This window comes from Aethalodelphis obliquidens, unplaced genomic scaffold, assembly GCF_003676395.1.
Source record: "Aethalodelphis obliquidens isolate GAN/ISIS:26980383/991018 unplaced genomic scaffold, ASM367639v1 scaffold38, whole genome shotgun sequence".
NCBI lineage: Eukaryota > Metazoa > Chordata > Mammalia > Artiodactyla > Delphinidae > Aethalodelphis > Aethalodelphis obliquidens.
The window spans coordinates 4,704,642-4,718,791 of NW_020837982.1; the positions used below are offsets into that span (position 1 = coordinate 4,704,642).

The following is a 14,150-nucleotide window of genomic DNA, read 5'->3' on the forward strand; positions in this document are numbered from 1 at the left end:
AAGATTTTTATAGTCCCTCTCACAAACCTTCTAAATGAACTTATCTCAGGAAAATGCTCTGCTACAAGTTGATCTTGAGAAGAACTAGTACAAAAGACATTCACTGCTGGTAAAATAAATACCACTGTGATATAATATTACACAATAGTACTTTGCCTACTGTTTGAGGTATTTTCATATTTGTATATTATTTTTGCCTGACAATAAGCACACTAATTTTTTTTTTAAGGAAGAGGAAACGGAGTCTCAAAGAATGAATCTACTTGTGTCAAGTCATGCAACCAATACAAACATAGGCCTCCTAACTTCAATACCAGTGCTCTTTTCATGTAACTGAGAACAATGAACTAAAAATCTTTTTGTTTTAGTGGCATTTAAAAAATGACTACATTACCAGAAATTACACTATTTATCATTTGTTTGTAAAGTACTTTACCTTAAGTGGCCTTATTTAATAGTAATTACTCTTTGGGGTCGATATTTTCATAATTTTATAGGTAAAGTAACATATTCAGAGAAAACTAAGCTTAATGAAGACTGTTTTTTTATTTTTGTTGAGTCTTTTTTTTTTTTTTTTTTTTTAGTATTTATTTATTTGGCTGCACCGGGTCTTAGTTGCAGGATCTTTAGTTGTGGCATGTGGGATCTAGTTCCCTGACCAGGGATTGAACCCGGGCCCCCTGCATTGGGAGCATGGAGTTTTAGCCACTGGACCACCAGGGAAGTCCCATGAAGACTGTTTTAATTACAGCATACTGCCTTCCAAAAGGAAGGTCCTTCAAGGAAAAGGATTATGCTGGCTTAAAAACAGCAATTCCATTTTGGGAAGTGAGAGATATTGTTGTATCAACACAATTCTTAACAAAAAATTTTTAAGAAAAATTGTGTAGTTATTAAAATTAAATTTAATTAACATTTTAAATTAAAATTTAAAATATGTACAAGCTGACTTTTGAAAACTGAGCAAATAAAAAGATATGATAAATGATTGTCAAAAATAAAGTCAGTGAAATTTACTGATTGCTGAACACTGCTTATAATTATAGTCCTTTTTAAATCATAGAAAATAAATTTTGGGCTTTGTGTGTGAGCCTAGTGAGAGATTTAGCTAACAGTGAATGAATTACAGTTAAAGAGTTATTTTCTTCTTATAATATTACCAGGTGTAATTTATTCTAGATATTACTGGAACAGAAGTGGATGATTAAATATGATGTTACAGTTAATTAAACGGTAATAAAAACATAGCCTCCCCCCCCTCCCCCCCCCCATTCTGAAACTCTTACAGCTGAATGTAATCCAAAGTGGCACCTAAATACACATTTAAAAGTTAATTCTTTCAGGGGCTTACCTGGCGGCACAGTGGTTGAGAATCCGCCTGCCAGTGCAGGGGACACGGGTTCAAGCCCTGTTCTGGGAAGATCCACATGCCATGGAGCAACTAAGCCCGTGTGCCACAACTACTGAGCGTGCGCTCTAGAGCCTGAAAGCCACACTACTGAAGCCCACATGCCACAACTACTGAAGCCCGCATGCCTAGTGCCCATGCTCTGCAACAAGAGAAGCCATTACAATGAGAAGTCCGCATACCACAACAAAGAGTAGCCCCCGCTAGCCGCAACTAGAGAAAGCCTGCGTGCAGCGACAAAGACACACAGCCAAAAATAAATAAATAAAATAAATTTATTAAAAAAAAGTTAATTCCTTTTTTTTGCGGTACGCAGGCCTCTCACTGTTGTGGCCTCTCCGGTTGCGGAGCACAGGCTCCGGACACGCAGGCTCAGCAGCCATGGCTCACGGGCCTAGCCGCTCCGCGGCATGTGGGATCTTCCCAGACCGGGGCATGAACCTGTGTCCCCTGCATCGGCAGGCGGACTCTCAACCACTGCGCCACCAGGGAAGCCCAAAAGTTAATTCTTTCAAGAAGAAATTTCGTCACTTAAAAAAAAAAGCACACTAATACCTGTCTTTGTGGGCTGTAAGTGTTCTTTGTAAAGACGCAATCCCTGTTTAAAGGCATCTTAATTCTGCACAGCCACCCCATCTCCAAAGAGCAATATTGATATCGGACTATATAGAGTGATACCGCTTGAATGATGGATGTATTCCATCAAACATTAAGTTCACATCTCTGAAGGGAGTTCAAATTTTGCTCTGCATCAAAAAAAAAAGCCCTTAAGGGGTAGCCATGTTTTCCTCTAAGAACCCTGTTTTTTTACAAAATCTCAAGGGAAAGAGAGTTTTAGTTAGTCAAACTGAAGCATTAACTACGAAAAAATTTCTGCTTACTCTTTTACATGGGCATAATAAGTACTGGAATGATAAGTACTAAGAATCTAGGGAAAATTCTGTAACAATAAAAAAAGGAACCCTAGGAAGCAGAATATTAAATTTCTTATGCTGAACCTTCAAAATAGGGCTTTTACAGTCCTAAATGTTAATTTATGTTTGGACATATACTATACTTATTGATTATATTTTACAGATGGGTAAACAGAGGCATACCAAAACAGTGAATGCCAATTTTGCCAGGTACCATGTTAGTGGGAGATATTCAAAGAAGTATGAGAATATATAATTATATACTAAACAGCTCCCTGTAAAGCAGGGGAGACAGATGAGATATGTGAAAAAAAAATGGCCCTCAGTCCACCAAACATGCTTTTTACAGGTTTGCATTTGCAGATGTTGTTCACTTAACGTGAAAAACCTATTCCTCCCCTCCTCTCATCACTACCCAAAGCTGTCTGGTTAATGCTTTTATTCAAGATGCCTTCTGTAAAGGTTATAGTGGGTTATAAATGTTCTTAGTAATAGTAAATAATTTATTGAGCATTTACTGTGTGCTAAGCATCATGCCAAACTATGTAAATGAATGATATCTCATTTCATCATCACGGCAATTTTATGAGAACTGCTAACCAGCATTCACTTTTAAGGAATTTCCTGGAGTAACTGACAGTCTCCATTCTCTCTGTAAAGCATCCTACCATAGTAGCAGAGATGCTCCTGCCTAACAGGTTATTCCTCTCTAGTATGCCTGTTCACTTCTGCTTTTACAAGTTGGATGCTCATCAAGAATATTTGTATTTGTTTTAAGAACTGTTGGTTCCGATGTAGAGAATGGACTTGAGGACACGGGAAGGGGGAAGGGTAAGCTAGGACGAAGTGAGAGAGTGGCTTGGACATATATACACTACCAAATGTAAAACAGATAGCTAGTGGGAAGAAGCCACATAGCACAGGGAGATCAGCTTGGGTCTTTGTGTCCACCTAGAGGGGTGGGATACGGAGGGTGTGGGGGGGAGATGCAACAGGGAGGAGATATGGGGATATATGTTTATGTATAGCTGTTCACTTTGTTATACAGCAGAAACTAACACACCACTGTAAAGCAATTATACTCCAATAAAGATGTTAAAAAAAAGAAAAGTGACAGAAACAAATCCTTCCCCCCCCCAAAAAAAACCTGTTGGTTCCTATTGCAATCATAATTATATAATTTAATGAAACATTATGTAAACCAATTACGTATGAATACAGAAATAACTTATTTCTATGAAAATAAAGTTGGATGCTTTTGAAAAACCTAAAAAGAGAAGAGTTACTTTAAAAATTGCTGTTGAAGGGCGTCCCTGGTGGCGCAGTGGTTGAGAGTCCGCCTGCCGATGCAGGGGACACGGGTTCGTGCCCTGGTTTGGGAAGATCCCACATGCCGCGGAGTGGCTGGGTCCGTGAGCCATGGCCGCTGAGCCTGTGCGTCCGGAGCCTACGCTCCGCAACGGGAGAGGCCACAACAGTGAGAGGCCCACGTACCGAAAAAAAAAAAAAAAATTGCTGTTGAAGCCTCTTCAATAATTGGTGCTGGGAAAACTGGACAGCTACATGTAAAAGAATGAAATTAGAACACTCCCTAACACCATATACAAAAATAAACTCAAAATGGATTAAAGACCTCAATGTAAGGCCAGACACTATCAAACTCTTAGAGGAAAACATAGGCAGAACACTCTATGACATAAATCACAGCAAGATCCTTTCTGCCCCACCTCCTAGAGAAATGGAAAGAAAAACAAAAATAAACAAATGGGACCTAATGAAACTTAAAAGCTTTTGCACAGCAAAGGAAACCATGAACAAGATGAGAAAACAACCCTCAGAATGGGAGAAAATATTTGCAGATGAAGCAATTGACAAAGGATTAATCTCCAAAATTTACAAGCAGCTCATGCAGCTCAATATCAAAAAAACCCCAACCCAATCCAAAAATGGGCAGAAGACCTAAATAGACATTTCTCCAAAGAATATATACAGATTGCCAATAAACACATGAAAGGAGGCTCAATATCACTGATCATTAGAGAAATGCAAATCAAAACTACAATGAGGTACCACCTCACACCAGTCAGAATGGCCATCATCAAAAAATCTACAAACAATAAATGCTGGAGAGGGTGTGGAGAAAAGGGAACCCTCTTGCACTGTTGGTGGGAATGTAAATTGATACAGACACTATGGAGAACAGTATGGAGGTTCCTTAAAAAACTAACAATAGAACTACCATAGGACCCAGCGACACCACTACTGGGCATATACCCTGAGAAAACCATAATTCAAAAAGAGTCATGTACCACAATGTTCATTGCAGCTCTATTTACAATAGCCAGGACATGAAAGCAACCTAAGTGTCCATCGACAGATGAATGGATAAAGAAGATGTGGCACATATACACAATGGAATATTACCCAGCCATAAAAAGAAATGAAATTGAGTTATTTGTAGTGAGGCGGATGGACCTAGAGTCTGTCATAGAGAGTGAAGTTAAGTCAGAAAGAGAAAAACAAATACCGTATGCTAACACATATATATGGAATCTAAAAAAAAAAAAAATCGTTCTGAAGAACCTAGGGTCAGGACAGGAATAAAAACGCAGACGCAGAGAATGGACTTGAGGACACGGGGAGTGGGAAGGTTAAGCTGGGATGAAATGAGAGAGTGGCATGGACATATATACACAACCAAATGTAAAATAGATGGCTAGTGGGAAGCAGCCACATAGCACAGGGAGATCAGCTCGTGCTTTGTGACCACCTAGAGGGGTGGGATAGGGAGGGTGGGAGGGAGACACAAGAGGGAGGAGATATATGTATATGTATAGCTGATTCACTTTGTTATAAAGCAGATACTAACACACCACTGTAAAGCAATTATACTCCAATAAAGATGTTAAGAAAAGAAAAAGAAAAGAGATGAACAGGGTAAGAATTGCTGGTGAAACCAACTGGGATACTATGGGCAGAGGGTATAAGGAGAACCAGCAAAGAATGATGATAAGAAAGCCAAAGGAGGTGAGAACTGCAGAGCAGAATGGTCAATAGTGTCATTTAAGATGGGGATCAAAAATTATTCACTGGCAGTCTTAACAAGAACAGCAGTTTGAGTATTGGAGGGAAAAAAAAGTCAGATTTCATGGGTTAAACAGTGAATGTGAGTTGATAAAGGAGGCAGTAAATACAGACTGTCCTTTCAAAAAATCAAAATCAACTTGTAGTTTGAGGTGAAAACAAGGTTATGGGATGGTATTTTAAAATTATATTTTAATTTCTTTTAGTCTGATAAAGACCTGACCGTGTTTATAAGATGAGGGAAACAAGCCAATAGAGAGAGATAAAACATTGTATTTAACCCTATGACAAATTAAAACATTAAATAATAGTCATAATAAATCTTGATAAAGGATACAATATTTAAAGAGTCTAAACTCCATGAAACAGGAATATTTTTACCAAAGGTATAGATGCCAATAAGACCATTAGAATGCTTTGCAGATTAAAAACCTTCCACAAATGTGTTCACATACTTGAACCTTAAAGATCCATATCAAGTTGGCTCAGAAGTCATTTTCCAGAAATTTCTAGAATGGCAGAGAAATGTAATTGTCTGTGTGTGTGTGTGTGTGTGTGTGAAGGATAATTTAATTTCTCATTCTCGACATCTGCTTGACATCTGAAGAGATCTGCATAGGCTTATTTTCTGCTACACGGCATTAAGAGTTTAATATACCCCCAAATAAATTACAGTATGTAAAAAATAAAAGCCTAGAGTGAGGAGAGATTAGGAGGTAATTCAGTTAATGAGCTTTACATGGTGGAATCTGGTATTCTAAAAATTGAGCTCCTGCATAGTTACCTTATCGCACACAGTTAAGGGACTTGGAATTTCATATGCAACTTCTGGCTAGCAGGTTATTTTTTTAAAAATAAGAACCATTTCCTCTTTTCAATCACAGGTAAAATCTCCAACTTAAAAATAGTAACACACATGAACTTCTTATTGGCACCATATTTTTAAACTAATTATTTGTAATCTTCCCAAATATGCCTTTCCTATATTCTACGTGGCCTGTATTTTCCTGTCCCAGAGTAACAATTATAAATATTTTATGTGGCTAAAGACGCAGCAGAAACGTATGTGTGTGTGTGTGTGAGAGAGAGAGTGTGTATGTAACGTATATATGTTATAGATCATCCTTTCAACAGAAAGCTTAGAGTTTGGTTTTCTTAAAATTAAGTCATTTGGTATTCTGTAGAATTCACATACCAATCTACCTAAGACAATCACCATTTAACTCAGTTGAATACTAAAAGTGATTTCATTGATTACACGTTCCAGCTGTTAAGAGGAATAGTTTTGCAAAACAAACAAAAAAACACTGGCCTGCCAGTAATATTTAAATTTAGTTGAAAACCTTAATGTATCAACTGCCTTTTTTTTTTTTTTTTTGGGGGGGGATGAAGAACTAGGCTATAGTGATTCTGAAGGTTTCTGAAATACTGTAAAGATTTACTTGTTTATTATGGACATAAAATTATGATCCTACTTTTAGAAGAGCTCAGTTTATAATAATAAAAAGGAATATTAGTAATAATAATAGTTACCACTTGTTGAGTGCCTATTATTGTGATAGGCACTTAACCTTTATATCTCAAATCCTTGTTTCTGTTACAGAGTTGATGAAATGGGCTCAAAGAGGCTAAGTATCTTTTCCTAAAGTCTGAAAATGGGTGGAAAGTATGGTTCTACAGAAAACTAGTGAGTACCATCTATGTGCCAGAATTTAAGGATACAATCATGAACAAGATATTGTCTTTGCTCTCACTCAGTTTAAGTGGCAAGAACAGACAAGTAATGTGTAACAACAGTGTTGGAAGTGCTGTGAAAGAGAAGCAGAGAGTTCCGTTAGAGCATGAGGTGAGAATTTTTCCACTGAAGAGTAAGGATTATTATAAGCAAAGGTGGCTCATAACCAATTATGTGTTTTAAATAGTTTCTAAATTTCCTGATCTTTTGTTTGGTGTGTCGGCAGAACAGCTGTTTTAGGGTTGGTTTAGGTAATCCATAACAGGTCCTTTCTTCTTCCTCCAAATGGGTCCTTGGCTTGGGGAAATTCTCAGTGAATAATTAATACCAGAATAGTCTGCCAGTTATGTTTATTAATACAATCTTTTTGCCTCAGGATGGTGGAATAGCGGTGAGTCAGAGAAGCAAGCAGATGAGCCTGTGTTTAATAAATATTCATTGATGAATGAAGCAAGATGATCAGTACCTTTAAACAGGGTTTTACAAATAGCATCCAATGGCTGTGACTTTAGGTAATCATCCAGGTGGAATCAGATTTGACTTACACAGAGATGGGAAGCTCCCATTTCTAATTCAATACTAGGCTTGTACTAAATAAGAACTTTATTGGTATATGAAGTGTGACAATTTTTCTTCTTGTTTTTCCTCAGTAAATGATCTTAATATTATATGATGTAAACGGTGTCAGTCATAGTACAGAGTTAGAGAAATTAGGCTGTGAGTTTGTGAAATTAAAATGGAACAGAAATTACTAGTGAAAGTACATCACTTTATATCTTGCCTTAATACTTGGTGCTTGATATTCATTTAAGCTTTCCTATAAACAATTTTATTTGCATTTTCAACAATCCTATAGGATAGATGGGCAGATGCTATCCTCATTTTACAGACAGACAGGAAGGCTCAAGCAGAAGTGAATTTTTATCCATAGAAATATTATTATAATGAAGATAGAAAAAATAATGTAGTCCAATTCTCTGCCATTACACAGGTATAATAAAAAATATTTGATGCTTATAATTTATATACATTTATATATATTTCCTGTTAAATTACAGTTTGAAAAACAGATGCTGTGCTGGGGTAAGTTTTCACTTTTACTTGGGAAATCTTTTGGTTTTCAGAAATCTTGTTCTCTAATCACCTGATGAAAGTATAGCAAGCATTTTGAACTATCTTTTCTAAAGACTAATAGTCTACAAATAATACTAATATTCAACACATCAGTTCTAATAAACGCTTTACTCATCTTCTGAGATAATTAAATATGAATGTTGAAGTGATATAGAATTTGATGATGGCGGCAATTTGAGAGTTCATTTGAGTTATAATAGGAAATCTTTCTGTAGTGTTTATTTCCTATAAAATATGTTTAACACAAACGCATACAGGTGATACATAAATACATATCTATAATTTTTCTTACTCTGAAATATGTACTTGTGTGTGTGTATACCCTGTGTGTGTAGATACACATAGGTATGTATATGTAGATATACTTCAGGGTAAGAAAAATCATGAATCTCAGGAGTTCCTACAGTTCATACTGTTTAAACCCATAAGCACAAGAATATCAGAAGGAGAGAAGAAAATAAAAACTTGACCTTATACTGAACTCAGCAGTTCTGATATTAAGTGTTCAGAATAAACCTTTCCTAATAGCCTCTTATCCTTTCATCCAAAACAAATAACTTGTAGTGAACAAGAAAGGAAGTATATTAAATTTATTACTTTTTTAAAGTTTCCTGAAAATTTTCTGGAGGAAGGTAGATTCTAATTTTGGGAACTGCAGTGGGAGTATAGAGAAGTAGGGAAAAGGATGGGCAAATCTTTGATTCTTTTTTGTAGGCTACTTTTTTAAAAAATGAAATTAATTATACCTTTTATTCATTTGGGAAAATCATTTTTGGAGAAGGTACCAGCACTACAGAAAGTTAATCATCCAGCCATGAATTACTTTTAAAGACACAAGATGGATTTTTTTATCAAGCTTCCCTAGCTTCAACTCATATTTATCATTCATTTGCTCAGTAATTTAACAATTAGGTAATGCATGCCTACTAGTTGCCAGGGCTTGGCCTGGATCTTGGGAATGTAAAACCAAGGCATGCATGGGAGCCGACGGCATATGAGGGGAGACAAACAAGAGTGTGAAAAATGATGAAGTCCTTCCTTAGAGAAAATTACTATGAACTTTTCAATGTTAATGTTATTCACCAAATTAATATACAACAGACTTGCAAAATTCAACACAGTTTTAAAGTAGGATTAACAGCAAGTACACTTTTTCATGAGTGAGTGAAACTATTTTCTTTTTTTGGATATATAGTTGTCTTTTATTTGTATGTTCTGATTTGTTGTTGTTGATGATGAAAAGAAAAGAAAACCCCTAATATAGTAGCTCTCCTGTCCTGGATGTACGCATTCAAACTCATTCCCTGGGTTTCCTTGGTTGCATTGTTTTTTCTGTAGCTAGGGCCTTATCCTGAGATTATATCACTTGATGGTCTTGCTGAATTAGTAAAGCCAATGCCAAGACAAGTTATCTCTGCCCTTGAGTTCTTCACAACATGGCTTTATTTTTAAATTTTAAACATAATCTGGAAAAAGCTCTTCAAATGCCTCAAAAACTATGGTAAGGGGAAGACAGCAGGGCTAGCAGGACTTTGGAGCATGAGTAGCCTCTAGGATCAGGCTATAGTTAGTAGAATCTACACATCTGCCTGTTTAGACTCCTTCCAGCAGCAGCTTGGTTGGCATAGTTTCTGCCGAGATCCACTGGAGCACTGCTGCCCCCAGCCCTGAAGGTTGAAGGCCAGTTCAGCACTCAGGAAGGTTCTTTTGGTGGTCTTGGCAAAAAGTGATAGCCCAAAGCCCAGAGCCTTCCCAGGGTTGGCCCCTTTCACATGGTCTGCATAAATAAAGAAAGAAAATGTTGAAGGTGCTCCCTCAAGTGCCACAATTTAGTTAGTCATCAAAGGTTATACATCTATGGAGTAGCCCTCTAATACTTTTGATTTATCTAGGATCTGTGAGCTGAATAGTCTCAAGACCTTGCCTATAAGACATGAGAAAAATACTTCGCCACCTCTAGGAGGCATCCCCATTGCATAGTCTTTAGTTCGAAGATTTCACACATCAATCTCAAACTGTTTCCACACAGGGCTGTGGTCATAAAGAGCCAAGCAAAGAAGGCTTTGGAGGTAACAGCCTCTACTGTGATGGGCACTGTAGTTGTGTTCTATTAACTCACCATAGAAAGGCCTAGTTGATAATAAAAGGGTGCACTAATTTGGTTTACTTCCATTGGAAAACCAATAATTGTTTTGTCCAGCAGCCTTATGACATTGGCTTCAAAATCTCTGAGGCCTGGGTTGGGGTCTTTGGCCTGGGTTTTTTGGACCTTGATGGGATGGACAGACTGATGCAAGAAGTTGCAACACACACGGCTGAAAAAGTACATCTGGATTGTCATGTGGGTGCCATGGAGGTATTGTACCCACATACAGAGCACTGGAGATGATGGTAGTACCTGTGGCTTTCTCTCTCTCTTGCAGCTCATTGACAATGTCTTTTTAAAAGGTTAAACTTAAAAAAGAATATTTGCATAGCACTTTGTGATTACTGAAAGTAGACGTTTTCTTTTAACTCAAAAAGGTACAGAAACATATTGGATTGTGGTTAAAATAAAAAATTCATTGCTATTATCAGTTATTTAATTGTCAGATCTTATAACTTACAGCACTATCTAGTTCTTATAGGGAGATGTCTCCTTGGTTTTAGTAGTTAATACATAAATAATTGTTAATTACTGAGAACTTTTTATTTTGCTAGAGGCATAATTTTACATTTTTAACCTTCCTGTTTGAAGACTCAAGCTTTACCTATAAAATGTTATTGTATATTTGTCAATTATTCCTTAATACAGTTTTTTTTTTAAAGTATCAATTTTAAGGACAACCTAGGAATTTGTCCATTTCATCTATAGATTATCCAATTTGTTGGTGTACAATTGTTCATAGTACACTTCTATAATCCTTTTTATTTCTGTGGAATCAGTAGTAATGTCCCCACTTTTATTGCTGATTTTAGTAAATTTTTTTAATAATTTAATTTTATTTATTTATTTATTTTTGGCTGCGCTGGGTCTTTGTCGCTGCACACAGACTTTCTCTAGTTGCAGTGAGCGGGGGCTACTCTTTGTTACGGTGAGCGGTCTTCTCATTGTGGTGGCTTCTCTTGTTGCAGAGCATGGACTCTAGGTGCATGGGCTTCAGCAGTTGTGGCTCGCAGGCTCTAGAGCGCAGGCTCAGTAGTTGTGGCACATGGGCTTAGTTGCTCCGCGGCATGTGGGATTTTCCCGGACCAGGGTTCGAACCCATGTCCCCTGAATTGGCAGGTGGATTCTTAACCACTGCACCACCAGGGAAGCCCAAGTAATTTTTTTTTTAATTTTATTTTTTGACCACGTGGCATGTGGGATCATAGTTGCCTGACCAGGGATAGAACCCGCGTCCCCTGCATTGGAAGCGCAGAGTCTTAACCGCTGGACTGCCAGGGAAGTCCTGATTTTAGTAATTTTAGTCTTCTCTCATTTTTTCTTAGTCCATCTAGCACCAGAATTTGTCAGTTTTTTTGATCCTTTTGAAGAATGAACTTTCTGTTTCATCAATTATCTCTATTGATTTTCTAGTCTCTACTTCATTTATCTCTGCTCTAATCTTTATTATTTCCTTTGTTGTGTTAGCTTTGGGTTTGGTTTGTTCTACTTTTTCTAGTTCCTTCAGGTGTAAGGTTGGTTTGTTGATTTGAGATCCTTCTTATTTTTCAATGTAAGAATTTTTAGCTATAAATTTCCCCCTTAGCACTGCTCTTGCTGTGTGTGTCCTGTAAATCTTGGTATGCTGTGTCGTTTTCATTTGACTCTAAGTATTTTCTAATTTCCCTTGTAATTTCTTCTTTGATGCACTGGTTGTTTAAAAGTGTGTTGTTTAATTTCCATAATTTTGTGAATTTTCCCGTTTTCCTTTTGTTACTGATTTCTAACTGCATTCCATTGTGATCTTAGAAGACGCTCTGTATGAGATCTATCTTTTAAAATCTATTGAGACTTAATTTGCGGCCTAACATATGGTCCATCTTGGAAAAAGTCCCATGTGCACTTGAGAAGAATGTGTATTCTACTGTTGTTGGGTAGTGTTCTGTATATGTCTGTTAGATCTAGTTGGTTTATTGTGTTAAGTCTTCTATTTCCTTACTTATCTTTTGTCTGATTGTTCTATACATTATTTTCAGTGTGGTAATGAAGTCTCCAACTATTATTATAGAATTGTCTATTTCTCCCTTCAATTCTGTTTTTGCTTCATACATTTTGATGGTTTGTCATTAAGTGCATAAATGTTTATAACTGTTATATTTTCTTGCTGCATCAAATCTTTTGTTAATATAGAACATCCCTCTTTGTCTCTTGTAACCTTTTTGATTTGAAGTCTACTTTATCTGATAATTAGTACAGTCACCCCTGCTCTCTTCTGGTTACTATTTGCATAGAATATCTTTTTCCATCCTTTTACTTTCAACCTGATTGTGTCTCTGGATCTCAAATAAGTCTCTTGTAGTTGGGTCATGTATTTTTTATCCCTTATGTCAATCTCTGTCTTTTGTTTGAAGAGTTTCATGGACTCATTTACACTTAATTACTGATAAGAAAGGACTTGCTTCTCTCATTGTGCTGTTTATTTTACACATGCCTTAAAGCTTTTTTTGTCCCTTATTTCCCGCATTACTCTCTTCTTTTGTGTTTTGTTGAGTTTTTGTAGTGAAATGTTTAAATTCCTTTCTCATTTCCTTTTGTGTACGTTCTATAGCTAATTTCTTCGTGGTTATCATGGAATTACACTTAACAACCTAAAGTTTTAACACTCTGAATTCAACTTATACCAGCTTAGCTTCAATAACATACAAAAACTCTGTTCCTTTACAGCTCTGTCTCCACTCCTTTCAGTTTCTGATGTCACAACACCATTATTCATTGTGTCCCAAAACATAAACTAATAATTCTTTTAAATGCATTACTCTCTTAAATTATGTATAAAACAAGATTTGGAGTTATAAACCAGAGTTACAGTAACACTAGCTTTTACACTAATCATTGGGGGATTTTTAGTTTAAATGTATTAGTCTCTTAAATCACGCAGAAAACAAAAAGTGCAGTTACAAACCAAGGTTACAATAATACTAGCTTTTATAATTGCCCATGTATTTACCTTTACTGAGATCTTTGTATCTCCATATGGCTTTGAGTTACTATCTGATGTCCTTTCATTTTACCTTGCAGGAAGCCCTTGGGCATTTCCTGCAGGGCAGGTCTAGTGGTCATAAACTCCCTCGGCTTTTATTTATCTGGAATATCTTAACTTCTCTTTCTCTTTTGAAGGGCAGTTTTGCCAAATATAGGATTCTTGGTTGACTGTTTTTTTCTTTTAGAACTTTGAATACATTGGCCTATTGTCTTTTGGCCTCCAAAGTTTCTGATAAGAAAAATTTTGGCCTCCAGATTTCTGATGAGAAATCTGCTGATATTCTTCTTGGGGATCCCTTGTATGTGATGATGCACTTCTTTCTTGATGCTTTCAAGAGTCTTTCTTTGTCTTTGTCTTCTGAAAGTTTTATTATAATGTGTCTCAGTGTGTGTCTCTTTGAGTTCATCTTACTTGGAGTTTGTTGAGCTTCTTTGATATTTATAGTGTCTTTCAACAAATTTGGGAAGGTTTTTGTTGTTGTTGTTGTTGATTTTTGGCTGTGCCACGTGGCTTGCAGGACCTCAGTTCCTGAACCAGGGATTGAACCTGGGCCACTGCAGTGAGAGCCTGGAATCCTAACCACTAGGCCACCAGGGAACACCCAAGTTTGGGAAGTTTTTAGCCATTATTTCTTTAAATATTTGCTCTGGCTCTCTCTCATCCTTCCGCGGTTCCCATGATATATATGTTGGTCCTCTTGATGATGT

General features: G+C 36.7%; 1 protein-coding gene and 1 pseudogene across 3 annotated transcripts in view; both read right to left on the bottom strand.

The window, feature by feature from the left end:
* The window catches only part of SSH2 (slingshot protein phosphatase 2), a 247,840-nt gene that overhangs the window by 123,365 nt on the left and 110,325 nt on the right, over positions 1-14,150 (bottom strand). The gene's annotated exons all lie outside the window — the stretch shown is intronic.
* On the bottom strand, positions 5,189-11,286 carry LOC113632850 (RNA 3'-terminal phosphate cyclase-like protein pseudogene; annotated as a pseudogene).